Below are 23,120 nucleotides of genomic sequence, written 5' to 3'. Positions count from 1 at the left end.
CCTCAGAGTTCAACATGATCTATGTAGACAACTTAAATACCATTGCACTGTCTGACTGTCTGTTATGACCATTTTGAAATGTCTGTCATGTTCCTTGATTGTATTGAAGCACCTCAGGGTGTGACATGATCGATGTGGAAAACTAGAATATTATTGCACTTTTGGTGATGGCTATTTTGTAATGTTTTGTAATGTTCTTTCAGCTATTTTATGAATAAAGTATATTTTTGCAAAAAAAGGCCTGCCGATTGGAGATGTGAAGTCCAGCAGCTGTTACACTCACCCCACCCTCAATGCCCACGCCCAACCATTTAAAGAGTGAATGCACCACTTAATGTGAGGTGCCATTCGACCACAATAATTGTGTGTTGGCAGTGAAATGATTCTGCATGTGCCTTAGACAAGAGTTTCTCTTATCCATGATGCAGAAGTGAAGGCAGGTAGGCAGATCCTGTTCCGTTTAAGATGACAGGAAGATGCCCAAGTAGACTATATAGCGGACCTGGATGGAGCTAACAGATGAAGGTCCCCCTTTAGCTGTGGTAATAAGAACGAAACTGTCAACTGTCCTTACTCCACTGAAACTGACAGTGACTTCAGGAGTCAGCCACATGCACGAGTAACTCGGAAATGCAGAAGTTGAGAACTCCACCAACCACCCCCACATCTGCCACCCCCACATCTGCAATCCCTAAACAATCAGGGAACTGATGAAAACTTTAACGTGTAATTCGTTTTTTTTTGTGGTGTACTAGCTCCATAATTATCGCTGAACACTTTCATTGGTCATGAAAAGCTAATTTTATAAGTGCAGAATGTCAAACTTCTCCAATTAATGTAAGAAAATCCACATTTTTAAAGTTGGGTTAGTTTTATTTCAGCTTTTATCTTAATGCAATCATAATCATTTATTTCACTATCTGAAAATTTAAATTATAAGTGAAAGGATTCAGTGATTTTTAATTGATTTTTGAGAATATTCTCAATGTGATTAGTTGCTGCTAACAGCACTGCTGATGGATGTCTGGAGATCCCTTTCATTTGGCACAAGATTTAAACTGCTTTCAGGTAAGGGGAGGTCAGCATCACAGAGATCTCTACATATTTTTGGGCGGCTTCCTTTGAGGTCGGAGGCAAGCTCTGTTGCTTCACTGCTAACTGCAAAATTTAGCCCAATGTCATCACCCAGGGCATGTGACCAGTGCTGGAAGGATTTTCATGGCCTGAGCTGGGCAGCATGTTTGAGCATGAGGTCATACTCATATATGTGATCAGCTTTTAAAACTGCTCTACCATACCATAAACAATGCAGTGCAATGTAAATAATGTTAAAATACTAGAATGGAGGGGCCAATGAAGCCCCTATGAGAAGTATCTGGGTCCAATAGTATTCATTGCGCTGCTTAAGTCAAGACATATGACATCAGTTGATAGCCTTGTCATTATGTGACAGTGAGATGCAGCCTCATTTTGAAAAACATAATTTACCTTTGCAGAACAATTTGGAATATTGCATACTATAACTTCTTATTGAATGTATTATTAAATATAGATTTCATATCTTCAATATTAATAACAGGCAAATTCTTCAAGACGTTCTTATGTACTCATTATTTTGGGTAGTCATCAGTTTTGATCAATGATTAAGTAATTGTGTTAAGCAGGAACTTTTCCATTGCATGTTTATTGATGTCTTTGCCCAGATTTTCATGTCCCTGACTGTGTCAGAACAGAAGCAGAGGGGTGGGAAGATTCTGGGCTCTCAGAACTCCAGACTCCCACAAAAGGTTTTACTTTGTTAACGCAGCTGGCCCAAAGGGAAAACTTTGCCTGATTGACATCTTTATGATGTTATAATACGCTATTTTTTCTGTGATCCCTTTTGTCAATGGTGCAATGTTTATTTGCACAAGGTAAAGATGTATCAAGTGCATGTAGCTTTTGTTATTAATACATTAAAGTTCTGGTTGAATGAAACTTTTATAGGGTTTTTTAAAAATAAAATTATGAATTGATGTTTTTCCACACATGTAACTACAGGGTTCATTGGTTCTGTACAGAGTATTGGATGAATGAGTATGGAACTGTCATGAGTTGGCATGGAGGGTATGAGGGACCATTGGGAATGGGTGGGAGGCATGAATTGGCATGGAGGATAAGATTGGTGGGTGGGTGGCCATAGGGTTGTTATGGAGGCTATGAGGGGCCATTGGGAATTGGTGAGGGTGTGAGGGAGTTTGAGGGGCTAAAATATAAACAAACAACTGGGACAAAATCCCATAGAATCAGGGTGGGCCTTTTACACAGCCCCAGTGGCCATCTCTGATTTGCTTCATAGGGTGGGGGGGGGGGGGGGGGGGCGCGTGGGGGGGGGGGGGGGGGGGGGGGGCGCCCACTCCATCCTGCGCCGCTTCCCCCAGAATGTAAAGTGGGTCCGACGAGCACTTTCTATTGAGGCCAATCGGCCAAGTGAGGAGGTTTCCTGGCTCTAGCTACCCATCCTGAGGACAAAACTGCAGTCCTCTCTCTTCCAACGGGTTGTGACATTGGCACTTTCAGAATCTTGTGTACCCTGATTTTAGACCAATTCCTCTGCTACACCGGCTACAGTTGCCCTTCATGGGCTACCCACTACCTCAATCCATTTCCCCCTTTACAGTAACTCCTCCCAACTGCAAATTCCATTTATAACATCCCTCCATCCATGCCGATCCCAGCCCCACTTGGCTGCACCATGCTGATCTGAATTCCTGATCCTCAGTATTCCTTTCTCTCCTTTCCCTGCATCTGTTCACCCCTTCTACTGCTCCTTCTTTCCCCTTTCCACTTTCCTTCCTTGCCTCTTTACCCCGTATCCCCTTTCCCTGCTAGTTGCAACTTCCCCATTGCCCCTGATGTTGCCCAAAATTGGTTCCAGTGCCTCCCAGCCTTTAACCCTGCTTGATCTTAAAAAAACACAAGTTGAGGCTGACTATCCATGTGTAAAGCTATGGGAGAGAGACATATGTATTTGATACATATAAACTAAGAGGCTACAGATTTATCGAAGGGTTGCCACCTTCAGGAAGAGTTACTTTCCAGATTGTTTTTAATAAACATATGATGGGATAAGCAGCATCAGGTCATGTAGGTGGAATGGTGGGATTTCATCATGGTGATGGACAACTCTCTTCAGTCTTCTTCCTCAGTAACAAAAAAATGTAAGCAATTTACTAAATATATTTTTTAAGGATGAAGGTAACCTTTTTAACTAAAGTTTCTTTTAAAGAGATTTGAATACAAAAACAAAAATACAAAAATACCTGGAAAAACTCAGCAGGTCTGGCAGCATCTGCAGAGAGGAACACAGTTAACATTTTGAGTCTGAATGACCCTTCAACAGAACGTTTTTTGCTTTTATATTTGAATACAAAAAACTTTCTAGTCCCAAGTCTCTGTAAATACTACTCTTGAACTGGTATTCTGGATTGGCAGGGAAGTGACTTAGAACAAAATGCCTTCAGTAACTGGTATCAGGTTTTCCTATTGCACCCACCACCGTCAGCACACCACCACCCCCCCCCCACCCCCGCCCCACCCTCCCCCACCTCGCTCACCAACCCAGCCCCATAACACTTTGGAATATATCTGACCTGTTGCCCAAAAATTCCAACAATTTCCAGATTTAAAGCATTGGGTTGCTCTGTGAATTTCTACAGCTGATGTAGTAATTCAATCAATACCAGTAAACTGTTGAAGGTCTACAATATAACTTGCAGCATGTAGCTGCACATGTTAACAATCATTTTGAATGAGGAGTTAGCATTTGGTGGTTTTACACTATGGATATCCCTCATTATCAATCATTCCCTGGTCCCTTGGCAACAACACAACTGTGGTCTGATTGCAATCCTTTGCTTTTCGCAAACAGATTGTGCCAAATAGAAAGGTGGCAGCAGATTCATGGAAGACAATACAGCCCACAGTAAAGAACCTAGGATTGAAACTTGACGTGTTGAAACTGGAGACAGAAGCCTATGAATTACAGCCTGTGACACCGTATATTGATACTTCAAAATGCTATATTAATATGGCATCGTAATAACTGCTCAAAGGCTGCTGCTGTCTGTACTCCTGCCACAAACAAATTTTGGATTCCAGCATGGCCTGTGCAATGTCACAGGAGGTCCCACCTTTTTCTTAAAGAAAAAACTTCTGTCCTCATCCACCCATAGTCATACCCACTCAAAAGTAAGAAAGTGAAATAAATAACTGGGTGCTTCCACATCTCCCCATTCCACCTGTTTCACCACCCATCCAATAAATATTGGCCATCTGCCCATCAGTTATTGGCTGGCTGCCTGAGTTTTTTTTTGCAGGTTAACTGGGTCTTTTGCTATAACCTGGCCTGACTACTTTGTTATTCCCCTATTCTGAATGCTTCACCACCTGCTTGACTGTTTGAAAGGCCATCCGCATCAGACAGTTCACTGCCTGCCTGGCCCCAAGTACTGCACAGCCAATTTCCAACAGAAACATCCCATAAACCAGTTAAATCTGTTAGCTGCTGTTGAATTAGGGGTGAATGCTGATGGACAGGACACTGAGAAAACTCCTTGCTCTTCTTTGAATAGTGCCACAGGATCTTTTCTATCCACCTTCACAACTCAGCAGAAAGGTAGCACCCTCAACAATGTGACACTTCCTCAGTACTGCACTGAAGCATTAGTCTAATGTCAGAAAGTCCTACCCAGATGGTGTCAATGCATTCCAAGTCAGTGTCAGCAACATTTCTCTCAACAGGCTACCTAAGACTCTAAAAAAGGCTCACCTTTAGCAGACAAGGTGACAGCTGAGGAGCATAGTGGAAGGGTATATAATACCCTGTAGATCTCTTCAGTCCAATTAATAAGCTTCCCCTCTGCCCTTCAAATATGCTCAGCACTACACACTTAATCATTAAATCCACCTAATCCCTCAAGCGCTGAGATACCAATCTATACCAAAATCTTTGACATTTCTTTGATACCTATGTGCACACTACACTACAAAACAGATTATGAATAATAATTTGTTCTTTACTTGCTTTTCGTCAACAAAAAGTTGCTTATTTTTGTGTCTGAAGGAAAAAGTGCACGTCTTTCAGCCTTTAGCTTGGGATAAAGAATACCCAGTTCCTAAGTTCCCACCTCTGTCTCTAGAGCCATTTTATTCCATGTGGAAGATAAAAATAAAACTCTAAACATCAAACTCCTGATATTCTAATCTAATATATTCTGTTAACCTATTCTGTTAACTTCACACATAAATTTTTAAAATTCAACATATATTTCATATTGCAGCAATTTTTTTGAATCAAACAAAAGATTGTCAGTGATGAATTGCAGATATATTTTTAAATTTTGCAATACAAATATAAAAAAAGTTGCTAAACATTCAAAGTTACTTGCAAATGTCAATTCAAGTGTTTGTTCACAACAATAAGATTATTAATTAAAAATCAGAGTTTGGTGTTTGGTATTTTAATTGTTTATATGTGGCCTATGAGTCTCCAGACTAAGCAACTAACTAGTCCACTGAGAAAACAATTTAGACATTCTGGTTTAAACCCACAGAAGCCTTGGCTTTACATGTTAACCACTAGTGTCCATATCATACAGCACTGGCCACATCTATACTTCAACGACTATCATCATATGCAAATCATTTGTTAAGGAGAGGATCTGTGTGTTACTGTTTGGCAGACAACATTAAGGAAATTGTTACATTAAGTTCAAAGAGATTACCTCTCCTATTATCTTCTATTTTCTACATTCCTGCCTTGAAGATAAGAATCGCATGTTGGGATATGGTTCTTGGAATTTATATCATGGAATTGAAGCACAGAAGGAGGTGATTTGGCTTTTGATATTCCCCTTTGGAGATTCATACAAAGTTGAAAAGCATGAAAAACTATGGTAGTTAAAGATGAAGATAAGCAATTGGTTACACCAGAAAAGACAGAGGGTGTCTGTGCGTGGAGCTACATTGTTGGCCCAACGTGACTAGTGTGTTGCCTCAAGGATCGCTGCTCGGATATTAGCTATTCACATTGCCAACCAATAATTTGAAAGTGGGAATAGAGGCAGTACTGTTGCATCAAGGTTGTGGGGGGAGCAGTGGGAAGCTGGGGTTGGGGTTTGGGTGTCCAGGGGCAGCATGGTTACTAACGATCAAAAGCAGCCTGCTCAGGTGCAGGGAGTTAGAATAAGAAGTTGGACTCAGAAATTACAAATGAAATTCAATGTTGACAAGTGCAAATTGATGAGTGGAAAAGGAGAATTAAAATTGGAACTATGACAAGGACTCTCCTTTTCATAGTACCCCAATGTAAAGAATTACCCCATGGACAAGGAAAACAGACACTGATCAGAAGGGAGAGACCAGGTTGTGGCCAAAAATGGATAGGTTTTGAGGTGTAGCTAAATGGTGTTAGTCTACAGAATACAGCATATATAAAGGATTTGGGTACATTGTAGGACAGATAATTGAAACTGTTTGCACTGGATGTGGCAGAGCTACACAAGACAATCATAATCTTGAGCTTTACAGCACATGTACTAGAATACTGAACGTGATACTGAACCTTTATGGGGCATAGGTTGGTCAGTCAATCTGATCATCAAATTATAGAAAAGTCAGTATTGCACTGGAAAAGGTCACAGAATCACAGTATTGTTACAGCACAGAAGGAGGCCATTCAGCCCATCATGTCTGTGCTGGCTCTCAGAATGAGCAGCTTACCTGGTGTCACTCCGCTGCCTTGTCCCCATAGCACTGCACATTCTTCCTTTTCAGATAATAATCCAATTCCCTCATGAATGCCTCTATTGAAACTACCTCCATCAGACTCTCAGGCAGTGTATTCCAGATCTTAACCACTCACTGCATGAGAAAGATTTTTCTCATGTCTCCATTGCTCCTTTTGCCAATTTTCTTAAACCTGTGCCCTCTTGTCCTTGATCCTTCCACCAGTGGAAGCAATTTCTCCTTATCTACTATGTCCAGATCCCACATAATTTTGAATACCTCAATCTTCAATGACTTGTGCACATATATACCCAGGACCCCCTGCTCCTGCATCCTTTTCAGAATTGTACCCTTTACTTTATACCGTTTTTATATTTTCTTCCTACCAAAGTGAATCACTTCACACTTCTCTGCATTGAATTTCACTTGTCTGCCCATTCCACCAACATGTCTATGTCTTTTGAAGTTCTACACTATCCTCCTCACAGTTCACACAGCTCCCATGTTTCACATCATCTGCAAATTTTGAAACTGTGCCATGTACACCAAGGTCTCAGTCATTAATATATATCAGAAAGAACAAGAGTCCCAACACCTATCCCTGGGGAACTTTTTGGACTGGGGGGAACTACAACCATGCCTCCAGTCCAAAAAACTTCCATTAACCATTGCTCCCTGCTTCTATTATTCAGACAATTTCATATCCATGTACTACATCAACAACATTACCCTCATCAACCCTCTCTGTTACCTCTTCAAAAACACTATCAGTTAAATATTATTTGCCCTTAATGAATCCATTCTGACTTTCCTTAATTAACCCACATTTGTCCAAGTGACTATTAACCCACCATTGTCCAAGGGTGTAACATTTACAATTCTCCAGTCCTCTGGTGCCACCCCTGAGTCTAAGGAAGACTGAAACGTTACAGCCATTGTCTCCGCAATTTTCACTCTCACTTCCCTCAGTAACCTAGGATGCATCTTATCTGGTCCTGGTGCCTTATCAGCTTTAAGTTCAGACCGCCCATCCTAAAAAGTACAGCAGCAACACCTGACACCGGACAGGTGTGCAACAAATCAAGATTGCAGAAGCTGAGTTTGTTCATAGCAATAAGAACAACTTCCATTTATATAGTGCCTTTAACATAGAAAAGTGTCCCAAAGCACTTTTATCAGAGAAAACTGAAAGGGTATCTTATTGAGTATTCACAATTCTTAAAGATATTGATAAGTTGAAACCTGTGAAACTGTAAACCAAGGCCCAGGAAATAACAATTTGGGTACGGGGTGAAGCTCAGAGGAGAGGAAATGAATGAATAGATCAGATATAACTGCCATACACGGAGAGCAGTAAATTTTTGGAATAGACTGCAGAAAGAGATGATGGGGGGCGTTGACTGACATTTAGGAAGAAAATCAACAGAAGGATATTAGGTACAGAGATATTCTGCCACTGAACTCTGAGATCAGTCAGATGGAAAACAATGTTCCTTTCTAGTCTTTTTTTGATATATGTGCTTGTTTTCACACCATGTCCTGCCCTTCCACCATATTAGATGTTTCTGCACTGGGCCTGCTATATTGCCGCCTTTAACTTTGTATTTAAACTTTTACTCTCTAGTTTTGCTTTTTGGATCTTCATTTTATATTATAGTTATTGTTTCTTCCCCCAAATTTTCCTTCTATCTTGAAAGTATATTGCTTGGCCTTCTTTTTGATCCATTTTTAAAAATATTCTTGTACAGTTCTTAGGTTTTTTTTATTTTATCCTTGTCAGCAAGTCATATGTTTTGTTTTAGAGCTAGATAAAAATGCTTTTTGCCCATTTTTCCCCTACTGATCTCCTGTAGGTTTTGATTATAAACGAGCTACGTATCTCCACCATTTTTCCCCACCCCAAATGGTTATTACTTATTGGTGAGTCTTGGGACCATCAATAGGCTTTTTATTGTTAAATCACATCACATCCAGTTCTCACATAATGTCCACATAGATACTCTCTCTAGCAGGAATACCTAGGTAAGGATCAGCAGCAAAAACCTTGGTTGACTTGACCTTCCCTGGCCCAGCACTCTATTAATATCCATCTAGGGTCTTTTGTACATACTGATTACACATGATTGTTGTCAACTGAGCTATTGGAGAAGTTCTGTTATGACTTGCTTTTCTAGTTTATGTTACAGTCCATTGTTGGCTGTGCATCAGAAACATGGATAAATCACATTAAAATATGTGAAAGCAACACATTACTAAATGTTTGTACATACAATCTGCATTTGGTTTTAGAATATTTGATGGGTTTTTGCTGTGATGGACATCATTGTTGTTGGGATGATCATGAATTCTCCTTTGGAGCTGGAGCGGCTCAGTAGGTAACTTGCCTGCCTCTGACCCAAAAGGTCCTGGGTTCAAGTCCCACTCTAAGGATTTGTTGGCCATGAGGAAAACCCAGCCACTGGAACAGACAAGACAGCCTGTATCAGTGCTGGTCCCAGCCCAGATAAATGGGGATGGTTAGTGGCAGGAAATTTGTAAAACTACCTGTCAAATCCAAAAATGATGGTTGATATGAAGGAGTGATCAACCAGTATTGTGGTGACCCCATGTAATATGCATTTACCCCATAAGCTATGATTCCCCACAAGCACTTTGTAACCACCTACAAGGAGAAACACCATTCAGTTTTCCCTTCACAGGGGTGGAGAGAGGGCAGTGAGAGTTTTTCTTAATGGTTCAGCTAAGATCTGGGAATCACTGTAATAATGACATCTGATCACGTCCTACCACTCTACAAATCATAGTAAAGTGACTGAAAAATTGGAAGTAATAAATCCATCTTGATTGAAAAGTGACCACAGCAGATTTTGTAGCAGATTTATTTGAATGTTTCCAAATAACCCTGGCATATCAGTTGCAAGTGGTGTGCAGTCCCTCATGCTCTCTCTTTCTGCTGAGTCCACTGCCCCCATTCTCTCTTAATTTCTCACTCCATCTAAACTCCCCAACCCATATTCATGAACTCCACCCCACGCCTCTTGAATTTGCCATCTCATATGGCCTTGCTACACCCATTATCTCAATCACAGATCACATCCCTGTATCACTCTGCTCCCACAACCCCTTTCCCATCCTAATCCTACTTCCTTCTGTGCCTGGCCTTGGAAAAACTAAGGCTAAACTCACTTACAACTGTACACTCAAAAATTCCAACTGTTGAACCTTTGGCCCTCCAATCACTATGACATTTCTGTAGCTACTGATTTGCTCAAATGTATCCTCACTTCCAACTTTGATACCATATTCCACACTAATATCAAAACTATCTCTCACCCTGGCCATTCCCCTGATAGAGCCCTCATCTCCACTCCCTTACATCCAATGTACAAGACTTGAATAAATATGGCAGACATCTGCTTTAACCATTCAACACCAGATTTACCTTTCTGTATCTGTTCTGTTTTGTAGAACAAAATCAAAAAAAAAGTAATGGGAAGCCAGCAGAAAAGTCGAGCTAAGGCCACAGTCAGATCAACCTTGATCTTATTGAATGGCAGGGCAGGCTCAAGGGGCCATATAGCCTATTCCTGCTCCCAATTCTTATGACCTTATGACTGGACCACATAAATCAGGTCTTGATTCTGTTCGTGAAAACTGTTCACTATTCCAGATCATTGCAGATCATCTTCATAAAAACCTCTTACCCTTTTCATCTACCATCACCTCCAACAACAAGTGTGAGGAGCTCGTGGACTTTTTGGTCTCTAAGATTGAGGCCATATGATCAGCCGCCTCTGTCACTTTCCTCCATTTCTCTAGCCTACTGGGCTAGATTTCCTCCAAAGCTCCCCCCACCCTTGTTACAAACTCACATCTTTCCCTAGTTTCTCTCCTATCTTTGCCCATGCCTTTTCTGAGCTAAACTTGTCCATGTGATCCACATCTTGCTCTCTCGATCCTACCCCAAATAAATTGCTGACCACCCACGTTTCATGCCTGGTGCCCATGTTAGCTGGTATTGTTAACTGTCCTCTTTCTTCAGGGACTGCCCCTGCCTCCTTCAAATCTGCCATCATCACCCCCTCCTCAAAAAAATACAATCCTTGACCCTACAATCCATGCAAATGTAACTTGCCTCTCCAAAGTCCTTGAGTGTGTTGACATCTCCCAAATCTGTGCCCATATTTCCCAGAACTCCATGTTTGAATGTCCCAATCAGATTCCACCTTTGTCTCAGTACCGAAATTACTCTTACTAATGTCACAAAGGACACGCTATACGACTGACGAAGATAAACTATTCTGCTTCATTCTTCTTGAACTGTCAGTAGCATTTGACACTGTTGACCATAACATCCACCTCAACATCTCTCCACCATCAGCAGGTGGGTGGGACTGCAGTCACCTGGGGCTGGAATTTATGGCCCCCTTCTGGACATGTTTTCGGCAGGGGGAAAGCATGTAAATTATGATGGGTGGCTTGCCCACTGCCTTCGCACTCACCCTTGATCTGGTCCCCATAATATGGTGGGCAGACTGATGCCAAAGTCGACAGCCCACCCACCATTTCCAATCCCTGCTTTTAAATTTCTACCACTGTGGGCCACCTGTTCAGTTTCCAAGACCCTAAGCTCAGGAATTCCTTCTCTAATCTTCTCCATCTCTTTCCCTGTCTATCTTTAAGACACTACTTAAAACCTACTTCCTTGAGTGTAAAAAATCATCTTGTTCACTAATGTTCTTGAGGGAAGGAAATCTACTATCCTTACCTGGTCTGGCCTAAGCACGACTCCAGATGCACAGTAATGTGGTTGACTCTTAAATATCCTCTGAAATGGCCACTCAATTCAAGAATCGTTAGGGATGGCCACCAAATGCTGGCCTTGCCAGCAATGCCTACATCCGATGAAATAATAAAAAGAACCCTGTGACCTGAGTTTGCCATGGGGATGAACAATTAAGCAGCAAAGAGTAAATAGAAGCTAATTGCAATGGGGTTGGGTCAGCCAGTATTTTCTATTTGACAGTTCAAAACACACTGGGAATTTGTGTAAAGAGGAAACAAGCAAGGTTCTCTCCAAATGGAACAGTCTGGTAGTCTTTGAACAGCTCCTGGTGTTGAAGCAGGTCTCTGAAAATAGAGCAGACACTGTGTTCTTCTTCATTCTCTACCCAAGGGCAGGTCTGACCCATAGCATTGTAATCTCCATTACTGGTGGGGCAAGGAGGCAGGTCCTGAATCCACCCCAGCCAGAATGAGGATTGAATCCCATGTTGTTGGCACCAATATGATCCACAACAACCATCTAGCTAATTGAGCCAATCAGCCCCTAAGGAGTCTGAGTTGCTCTGGCAGCATAGACTTTCACACGAATGTTGTAGGCTGGACCTATGGATAGTGATGGTAGAGGCTTCAATTTCTTTCCATCACATGACTGACGAGGAATCTCTTCCACTCTTACCTGCCACTTGGCATATGTTGAAAAGATTTACAAGTTTATACTCAACCTGTTTGGCCAAATTATGAACACACCTCTACTGGCCATCAAGCCCTGGAGTGGGGCTTGAACCCGCAGCTTCTGGCTCAGAGGCAAGAACACAACCCACTATGCCTCAGGACCTCTCAAGGATGGTGTTACTGTGTGTGTTATACTGTTGGAAAGAGCAGAATGCAGCAACAGATAGTGGATTAAACAAGACCCATTGCTGCTGTTTCAATATTGACAGGAACACTAGATCATCTAAAGGGGTTGGAGGGGGAATCTCTGGGAATTCTGTGACATCAGATCTGACATAGCCGGAGTGAAAGACAGCTCGCCTTGTTGGTGATAACTATATCAGGGCACTTCAGATGGAATGTGGCTGCTGGTGAATGCAACTTAAGGGCTGAACTGATCAAGCTGGAAGTAAGGGATCCTGCATAGCAGAGGCCAAGTTGGAAAAGCTGCGAGATTGCACATAGTCCCCGCATTTGTTCAGGAAGTAATGAAAATGCTTGTAACTAGATGAGACATATCTTTGTCGTATCAACTATTGATGTGAAATTTACTTCTTTGTTTGAAATATCCTTCGCCTATTTAGTAATGTTTGAATTCTGTTGATTTTAGTTGGCTTGTTACAATAAAAGTTTTAAAAAGCGATATCTTGTGCAATGGTTTTCTTTCAATTTGCTTTGTGGGGAAACTTTCTTTAAAAGTTGTTGGCCTCTACCTGGATTGTGACACCATTTTTTCTGAGTTGATTGTGACTTAGAGATAAGATGAGTTCTCAGGTTTCTGCTAGTCTCACTCTTGACCAATCACTAGGAGTGTGCAAGAACAACTTGAGGGCTCCAATTTTTGTCTCCTTGGGGAAAGTGATCTAGTTTTGCTCTTTCTTTTCCATGCCAGTTATGCTATCCTTTATTAAGAAATTTATAACATTTAAGTTGTTTAAAATGTTTAATCTTGCTCCACTGCATTTATTGTAGACACAAACAGAAAGCAGCTGGATAGCTTTGTGTTTATGGAGTGGTTTGACAAGATTTTTTGGCCAGTGTAGGCAAATAATTAAAGGAATGTGAAAATAGAAGCTGCTGGAAATGTATAACAGATTGATCAGCACCTAAAAGAAAAACGTAGGTTAACCTTTCTGTCAACCTTTATTAGAGCTCTTCAGAATTTGAGTTCTGTTGCAGTGTTACACCTTACAGATTAACTTTATTTTTCAAAGGTTGATTGACCTGCTATTGCTAAGGGTTCTATCTCTTCAGTCACTATCACCCTCTCTTTCATATCTGCCTTCACCACCCCACTCCTCAAAAAAACAACCCTTGACCCCTCTGACTTTTCAAACAACTGCCCCATTTTTAACTTCCCTTCCAGGTGGTGGTGTTCCCATCTATCTGCTGCCCTTGTCCTTGTAGATGGTGGTGGTCATGGGTTTGGAAGGTGCTATCGTGGGGGTCTTGGTGAATTCTTGCAGTGTATCTTGTAGATGGTACACATTACTGCTCCTGTGCATCAATGGTGGAGGGAGTGAATGTTTGTAGATGTGGTGCCAATCAAGCAGGCTGGTTTGCCCTGGAGGGTGTCAAGCTTCTTGAGTGTTTTGGGAGCTGCACTCATCCAGGAAAGTGGGGAATATTCCATCACACTCCTGACTTGTGCCTTGTAGGTGGTGGACAGGCTTTGTGGAATCAGGAGGTGAGTTACTCGTCACACGATTCCTAGCCTCTGACCTGCTGATGTAGACAAAGTATTTATATGGCTAGTCCAGTTCAGTTTCTGGTCAATTGTAACCCCCAGGATGTTGGTAGTGGTGGATTCAGTGATGGTAATACCACTGAACATCAAGAGGCAAAGGTTATATTCTCTCTTGTTGGAGGTGGTCATTGCCTGACACTTGTGTGGTGTAAATGTTACTTGCCACTTGTCAGCCCAAGCCTGGATATTGTCCAGGCCTTGTTGCATTTAGACATGGACTGCTTCAGTTTCTGATGATTGTGAATGGTGCTAAACATTGTGCAATTATCAGCGAACATCCCCACTTCTGACCTTATGATGGAAGGAAGGTCATTGATGAAGCAACTGAAGATGGTTGGGCCGAGGACACTACCCTGAGGAACTCCTGCAGTGATGTCCTGGAGCTGAGATGACCTACCTCCAACAACCACAACCACCCCCCTTTGTTTTAGGTATGACTCCAACCAGCGGAGAGTTTTCCCTCTGTTTCCCATTGACTTCAGTTTTGCTAGGACTCGGTAAAATGCTGCCTTGACGTCAAGGGCAGTCACTCTCACTTCACCTCAGGATTTCAACTTTTTTGTCCATGATTGAACCGAGGCTGTAATGAGGTCAGGAGCTGAGTGGCCCTGGCAGATCCCAAACTGGGCGTCAGTGAGCAGGTTATTGCTAAGCAAATGCCACTTGATAGCACTGTTGATGACACCTTCAATTACTTTACTGATGATCAAGAGTAGACTGATGGGGCAGTAATTGGCTGTGTTGGATTTGTCCTGCTTTTTGTGTACAGGACATACCTGGGCAATTTTCCACATAGCTGGGTAGATGCCAGTGTTGTAGCTGCACTGGAACCGCTTGGCTAGGGGCGCGGCAAGTCCTGGAGCACAAGTCTTCAGTTCTATTGCCGGAATATTGCCAGGACCCATAGCCTTTGCAGTATCCAGTGCCTTCAGCCGTTTCTTGATATCAATAGCAGTGAATCGAAGTGGCTGAAGGCTGGCATTTGTGATGCTGGGGACCTCCGGAGGAGGCCGAGTTGGATCATCCACTTGGCACTTCTGGCTGAAGACTGTAACAAATGCTTCAGCCTTATATTTTGCACTAATGTGCTGGGATCATCCATCATTGAAGATGGGGATATTTGTGGAGCGTCCTCCTCCAGTCAGCTGTTTAATTGTCCACCACCATTCACGACTGGATGTAGCAGGACTGCAGAGCTTAAATCTGATCTGTTGGTTGTGGGATTGCTTAGCCCCGTCTATCATTTGCTGCTTTTGCTATTAGGCATGCAAGTAGCCTTGTGTTATAGTTTCTCCAGGTTGACACCTAATTTTTTGGAATGCCTGGTGCTGCTCCTGGCATGCCCCCTTGTGCTCTTTATTGAAACAGTGTTGATCCCCTGGCTTGATGGGAATGGTAGAGTGGGGGATATGCTGGGCCACAAGGTTACAGATTGTGTTTGAGTACAATTCTGCTACTGCTGATGGCCCACAGCGCCTCATGGATGCCCAGCCTTGAGTTGCTAGATCTGTTTGAAACCTATCCCATTTAGCACTGTGGTAGCCACACAACACGATAGAGGGTATCCTCATTGTGAAGGCAGAACTCCGTCTCCACAACAACTGTGTGGTGGTCAGTCCTGCCAATACTGTCATGGACAGGTGCATCTGTTGCAGGCAGGTTGACATGGATGAGATCAAGTATGTTTTTCCCTCTTGTTGTTTCACTCACCACCTGCCGCAGACCCAGTCTTGCAGCTATGTCATTTAGGACTCGGACAGCTTGGTCAGTAGTGGTGCTACTGAGCCACTATTGGTGATGGACATTGAAGTCCCCCATCCAGAGTACATTCTGTGCCCTTGCCACTCTCAGTGCTTCCTCCAAGTGGTGTTCAACGTGGAGGAGCACTGATTCATCAGCTGAGGGGGGGCAGAATGTGCTAATCAGCAGGAGGTTTCCATTTATGAAAGAGCTGAAGTTGCGCCAGCAAGTAGAGACTGGAGTGCATACTTGGGAATCCAGGATAATGGGAGTCTCAGGAGACAAGATTGAAACCTTGGGAGGTGTGCAGTCATTCAGGTAGTCCGAGTTGGAGTGGCTTTGCGAGAATTCAGAGGTTTGACCTTCAAAAGTGAAAAGTTTGGAGTCCCTTGTGTGGGAGACAGACTTTTAACGAGATTGATTGACTCAAGATTTTTACTGACGTCTGGGTCGGTTGCTAAGAAACCCATGGGATCTGTCTTGCATTTGTTGTTTATTGTGCAATGTGGTGTGTTCAACCACAGTTTACCTGTTAATTCACATGGGCCTCATATTAACTCTGAATTTAAAATATAGGATAAATATTATAAATTGTTTTATCTTTCTGACCTAGTAAATTTATTTTTGTTTGTTCAAAACCTGTGGAATCTCGTGGCTTTATTCACTGTCTTGAATTTCAAACTTTGTTTACTTTAAATAAAGTGTTATTGGTCCCTAAACAGATCGTATCAAAAACTTGGGGGTCTGGTATGGAATCATACCTCTGGTTTCCACCCCAATCATAGTACTGAAATGCCTCCCATCAGTCACAAATGACATCCTATGTGACTACGACAATGGTGAACTTGCTGTCTATTCCAGGACTTTACTGTTTTCATTTCGAATTTTTAGCATTCATAGTTTTTATTTTTTACTTGAACCAAAAATGTCGTCAGTATAATATATCTTCAGGTGTTGGATGGCTACCAACTCTTCTTAAACATCACAAATTGGGATCCACCAATGATTTCATCAACACAAAAGCAAAATATCACATGTGCTGGAAATCTGAAATAAAAACAGAAAATGCTGGAAGTACTCAGCAGATCAGGCAGCATCTGTGGGTAGAAACAGAGATAACGGGCAGAATCTTGTGCTCTCCTCATGGTGAATTTGGTAGCAGATGGACATTTAATCGGGCAGGAGGGTGGCTGGTGGGGACTTCGCCACCTTCATGCCTCCATCCTGATTAGGTCTGTGGTGCGAAGGCTCATGGACAGCCTTCCTGCCCCGCCAACAATTAAGGCCCTTAAGAATGCCCATTAAGGATCTCATCCCGCCTCTGGTAGTATTAACCCAGTGCTGCACAGGGGGCTTGCCATGCGGGAAGCACAACAAGCAAACCCTGGTATGTTTGCTTGTGGGTTCCCATGGAAGTCCCTTGTTCATTGAGGGACCCAGCATCGGTGGGGGGGGGGGGGCTAATGAAAGCCAGTCCCTGTCCTTGTGGCCAAATACCTTTCCCTGTGACCCTCCCATCCCCTCCCGCCATCACTCAGCTTTGGCTTGGGTCCATCCACAATGCTAGGCAGTTCAGAAGATCTGCCAGCCTTTGATTGGTCAGCAGCTCTTGGTGGTCGGGGCTTCGGCTCTTGGGGTCCTAGATCCTGGGAGAAGGCCCACCATTAGCCTATTAAATGCCTGACTGGCACAAGATGCTGCAGGCTTTCTTAAAATGAGGTGATGAAGGAGTCTCGCCGGCTCTCCAGCCAGCAGCTGAGACCCTTTTCGCCTCTACAATTTCTACCCAATGTTTCAGGTCAATGACTCTTCATCTGATAAAGGATGATTTCATCAATGTGTTTTCCCTCAACAACAGTTTGTATTTATATAGCATCATTAATGTAATAAAATGTTCCAAGATGCTTCACAGGAGTATTAAAAAGCAAAATTTGACACCAAATCACATAAGGAGATATTAGGCAATTGACAATAGGTTCATGGTCCCTATTACTGAGACAAGCTTTATATTTCAAATTTATCAATTAAATTCTATTAGTGGTGGGATTTGAACCCATGTTCCCAGGGCATAAGCCTGGGTTGCTGGATTACTAGTCCAGTAACATTACCATTATGCCACTGTCTCCCCCTCTTATGCTGTATTTCTTGGGGTTTGCCACTCAGACTCCATTAAACCAAGCCCACACTTACATGCACAGGTGAACATAAAATATCTTTGGGTATTCTGTTGAAAGCAGGAAACTCTCCCTGTTTCGTGGCCAACATTAGACCCTGAGTTATCATTGCTGAAAACAAATCCAGGTGCATGGGAACACGAAGTCCAGGTTCCCCTCCAAGTCACGCACCATCCTGACTTGGACATATAGCATAGTTCCTTCATTGTCGCTGAGTCAAAATCCTGGAGCTCCCTGCCAAACTACTTGTGGGAGCATCTTCACCACATGGATATTCAGCAGTTTAAAAAGTTGCAATCTTCTTCTGGTTTTTCCAACAAATGGAAACAGTTTCTCTACATCTACTCTATCAAATCTTCTGTAATTTTAAAGATTTCAATCCTAATTCCGCTTAGTCTTGTCTTTTGCAGAGAAAAGAATCCCAACAAACTCAATTGTTCCTGATAGTTGCATCTTCTCATTTCTGGTAATATCCTTGTAAATCTTTTCTGTACTTTCATCATTGCTTCAGTCGCCTTTTTACAGTTTGGAGACCTGAAATGTACACAGTTTTCAAAGAGTGAGTTAACCAAGATTCTCCAAAATTTTGCATTACCTCACTGCTTTTACACTGTTCTAATAGAAATGGACTTCAGTCTGTTGTTTGAACTCTTTCTGGCCTTATCAACTTCTGTTACATTTTGTAATTTATGTATCTTCAGTCCCAGATTCCTTTTCTCCTCTATGCAACGTAGTTTCTTCCTTCCAAGGAACAAGAAGCTTCCTTATTCTTTCCACCAAAGGGAACCATCTCACCATTCACTGTGTTAAACTTCATTTGTCATTTGTCTGGCTACTCTACAAGCCTGTATTTTGGTGCAATTTGGTACCATTTGCAAACATTAACAGCATACCTCAGTTTCAGAGTCCAAATAATTTATTGAGATGGTGAATAATAGCCCGGCACAGTTATCTGCAGGACTTCTCACTTCATGCCAGTTTGAGAAACTTCCCTTACTCCGACACTCTGTCAGCAGTGTCAGCCATGGCTCTGTTGGTAGCACTCTTACCTTTGGATCACAAGGCTCAGTGATTCAGAATCCCACTCCATGATTTGAGCACAAAAAAAATCAAGCACTGGCGCTCCAGTACAGTACTGAGGGGATGCTGCATGTTGGAGGTACCATCTTTCAGATGTGATGTTAAGTCCATGATAGACTAGAGAATGTGGAGTCAGGGGAAAAGTGGCAGAATGGATTGCTAGCTGGCTTCAAGGCAGAGAGTGGGAATAAAGGGTTGTTATTCAGAGAGACAGAAGGTGGGAAGTGGTGTCCCACAAAGATTGGTGTTGGGACCACTGCTGTTCACTAATTACATTAATGGTTTGGATTCAAAAGTACAATTTCTAACTTTGTGACTGATTTGTGGATAAGGAGGACTGCAACAAATTACATGAGGACAATAATAAACTTGCAGAATGGGTATACAATTGGCAAATGAAGTTCAAAGCAGCTAAATGTGAGATGGTATATTTTTGTAGGAAGTCACTTATTACTTGGAAGGTGCAAGACTAGATGGGGTAGAGGAACAAAGGGATCTTGGAGAATAAATATATCAATCACTAAAAGTTGCACCACAGGTTAGCAAGGCCATAAAAAACCAAACCAAGCACTAGGCTTTATTTCCAGAGAGATGGAATTGAAAAGTAGTGAAGTTATGCTAAACTTGTATCGGCCCTTGGTTAGACTACACTTGTAGCACTGTGTGCAGTTCTGGTTGTTAGATTATAAAAAGGATATAGAAGCACTGGAGAGAGTGCAGAGAAGACTTACAAGGACGATACCATAAATGCGTGGGTATACATATCAGGAAAGGATTGATAGGCTGGGTCTCCTCCCGTGAAAAAGAAAAGTTGACCTAAGAGAGGTCTTTAAAATTATGAAAGGTTTTGATAAGGTGGATACAGAGCTAATGTTTCCTCTCATGGCAAGGAGCATTACTTGAGGCCATCAATATAAGATAGTCACCAAGGAATAAGGAATTCAGAAGAAACTTCTTTACTATAATGGTGAGAATGTAGAACTCCCTACCAAAGGAGTGGTTGAAGCAAATAGTTTAGGTAAGGGGAATTAGACAAACATATGAAGGAGAAGAGAATAGAAGGTTATGATAGCACATTTAGATGAGAAAAGGCGGGAGGAGGTTCAAATGGATCATAAACACTAGTATGGACTGTTTGGACAGAATGGCATGTTTCTGTGCTGTATATCCTAAGTAATCCAATATAAACTGAGGCGCCGTCTGCCCTCTCAGGCAGACATAAAATATCCCATGGCACTATTTCAGAGAAGCTCGGGGCAGTTAACCCTTGTGTCCTGACAAATATTTATCCCTCAACCACTAACACAAGAACAGATTATCTGGTCATTATCACAGTGCTGTTTGTAGGAGCTTGCTGTGTGCAAATTGCTTGCTGAGTTTCCAAAATTACAGCAATGACTACTGTCACAAGGATGTGCTTTTTGAAGATATGATTTCTGATTTTTTCACTGATTGAATTTTAAACTGGAACACACTATAAAGACAATTGTGCTTTTTTAAAAAGTAGAAACAGCCCATACAGGCTGAGCTGCTACAAAATACAATTCTGCATTCCACAAAGTTGGAATGAAGATAGACAATCAATCCACTTGGGAGCATAAAAGACCACATCTCCTGACTAATCACACCACACTGAGACTTTGCAAATGTTTCTGAGATGAGATATCAAACTTCAATTACTGTTCTAAAACAATAACTGCAGCAGACATGAACTAAAGTCCCTCTGGAATATACAACCAGCAAGGTATTTCAAAGGAACCCCTGCCAAGCAGAAGAGAGGAAGAAGTGAAAAGGACAGTCCTGTTATGAAATAAGTTATTGGTGCCATGTGCCTAGTTCTCTCTCTCTGTGGAAGTACTGCACCCAGTTTTTTAAAGTGAGCACCCTGAGAAGAAACCGATTGTGAACTGAAAATGTGGAAATCTGCTTCGTATGGCTGCATCCAGGAGAACAGCTAATCTAAACGGCTGCAACATTGAATCATCACATCGAGACCAATCAAGGAACAGCTAATCACATACTCCATTTCTTCTTTCATCAACTGTAAAATTCTTACAAGTCTATCCTCTTTCTCTGCCACCTGCAATTGTCTGTGTGTGTGTGTGTGTGTGTGTGTGTGTGTGGGTCCACACAAATGTGTGTGACCATATGAATGGCGTTGTGTTTTTCTTACATTTTTTAGCTCAGATAAAGTTTCAATAAATGTATCTCATTTTTTGGTTTAACCTAAGAAAACCTGTCTGAGTAATTCTCTACAATCTCGATACGTAAATAGTGGGACACTTATAGAATTAGCCAAGAACATCCTCTGTAAATTCTTAAAAAAAAAACCTTCCTTTAATCCTGTTAAATCAAATGAAGAGTGGGAGAATAGGGAAGTCATTTCACCCCAGAAAAGCTCTATATAAATGCAAGTCTTTTTATTTGGGCAGTGATTGGGTGGATATGTGGAAGATGTGTTAATCAGAAACAACATAATGACAGTAGCAAGATAAGACATAACTAACAAAGTAACAGAACCAAAATCTATCTGGATTGAAATAAAAGATAGCAAGAGACCAGTCAGACTATTATGGTACACTACAAGGCCACCAAATGGTGTAAAGATATATATAGGCAGATATATGAAATGGGCAAAAAAATCAATATCTTGAGAAATAGCAACTACCTCCAAATAAGCTGGCAGGGAGAGAGAGTGAAAGGAGAGGAGTTTTTTATGTTGTGTGCAAGACTTTCTGATCCTGTATGTAATAAACCCAACAAGGGGAAAGCACTGTTAAATCTACTAATGGAAAATTAACTGGCTCAGACAAGGGAAGTAAGTGTGGGAGAACGTCTAGGGAATAGTAATCATAATATAATGAGATTTAAGATCGTGATTGCTAAAGATACAGATAGCATAAAGGCCAAAATAATAGATTGGAAAAAAGCTGTGTGAGAAAATGAATGAAGGAAGGTAAACTGGACAAAAAACATTGATAGTCAAAGAATAGTGAGCATATTTCAGGGGGTGGGAGTATAGTCCACTATGAAAGAGCATACTACCTAACAATAAGAGTTTATGGATAAATAAAAATGATAAAAATATAATCAAAGGAGAAGGCAAATGCAAAGTTCTTAAACTTTAAAGAAGGGTGACAAAATTGAATAAAATAAGCTTGGAAAAGATGTCAGGGAGACAATGTGAAAATGTGAAATTAAAATGTAGTAGAATATAAAGGAAATGGTAATGTATTCTATTGGCATACGAATAACAAATGGAAACTTAAGATTGGTACGGGGCCACTGGCAAACTCAGGAGATGAGCCAAATGGCAGATAACGAATAGATGCCATTAGAAGTCGATTTTAAGTCTTTTTTTTTCAATGATTGCTGCATCAGTTATTTCCTGTGTTTCCCATTCCCTCTGATTCTTTTAACATGGTTTCATTTTCAGTTCAGTTCTGAAGAAGCACATTGCCCCGAACATCAACCTGTCATTTTCTCTCTACGGGTGCTGACCGGTCTCCTGAGTATTTCCAGCATTTCCTGCACTTGTTTCCAACATTTTTTAAGGTAAAGAAAAATTGGTTTATGTAAAAGGCTTCTGAAGAAAGTCCCACTTCATAACTTTATTATAGTGCTTAAACCAAACCTGGGCATCAAGCAACAGACAAAGCAACACCAAGTCCAAGTCAAATAAAAATCAGGATGAAATCGAATTGAAAAAAAATACTGGATAATCTGCTCATTAACTGGAATGTTGTTTCATCACCTGAGAACCCGCTGTTTTTGGCATTTGCTGCACATTTGCACTCAGATTGTTTACCCCTGACGTGCTAGTACTACAACCCACCAATACCCCGCGGAACTTGGCAAGAGTCAACCTCGGGAAGTAAAACTCATTTGAAGTTCAGCACGTGTGTTTGTGGTTGCTGTTACCTACCGAGAAATGACAGAAAACAGCGAATCAGAAATAATTAAGTTTAATCGCATCTTAAAATCGCACACCTGACCATTTTACTGCATGGGTAAAAATTATTTCGGGGTGTTAATTGCTGCCCGAATTATGGAGTGTGTATAACATGTGCCTTTCACCGTAGGTTATGAAGAGTAATTTGTGATAAGAACTGCGA

Source organism: Carcharodon carcharias, chromosome 20 (assembly GCF_017639515.1).
Source record: "Carcharodon carcharias isolate sCarCar2 chromosome 20, sCarCar2.pri, whole genome shotgun sequence".
Taxonomy (NCBI): domain Eukaryota; kingdom Metazoa; phylum Chordata; class Chondrichthyes; order Lamniformes; family Lamnidae; genus Carcharodon; species Carcharodon carcharias.
The sequence above is the reverse complement of the archived record's forward strand: the minus strand, read 5'-3'. Positions refer to the sequence as shown.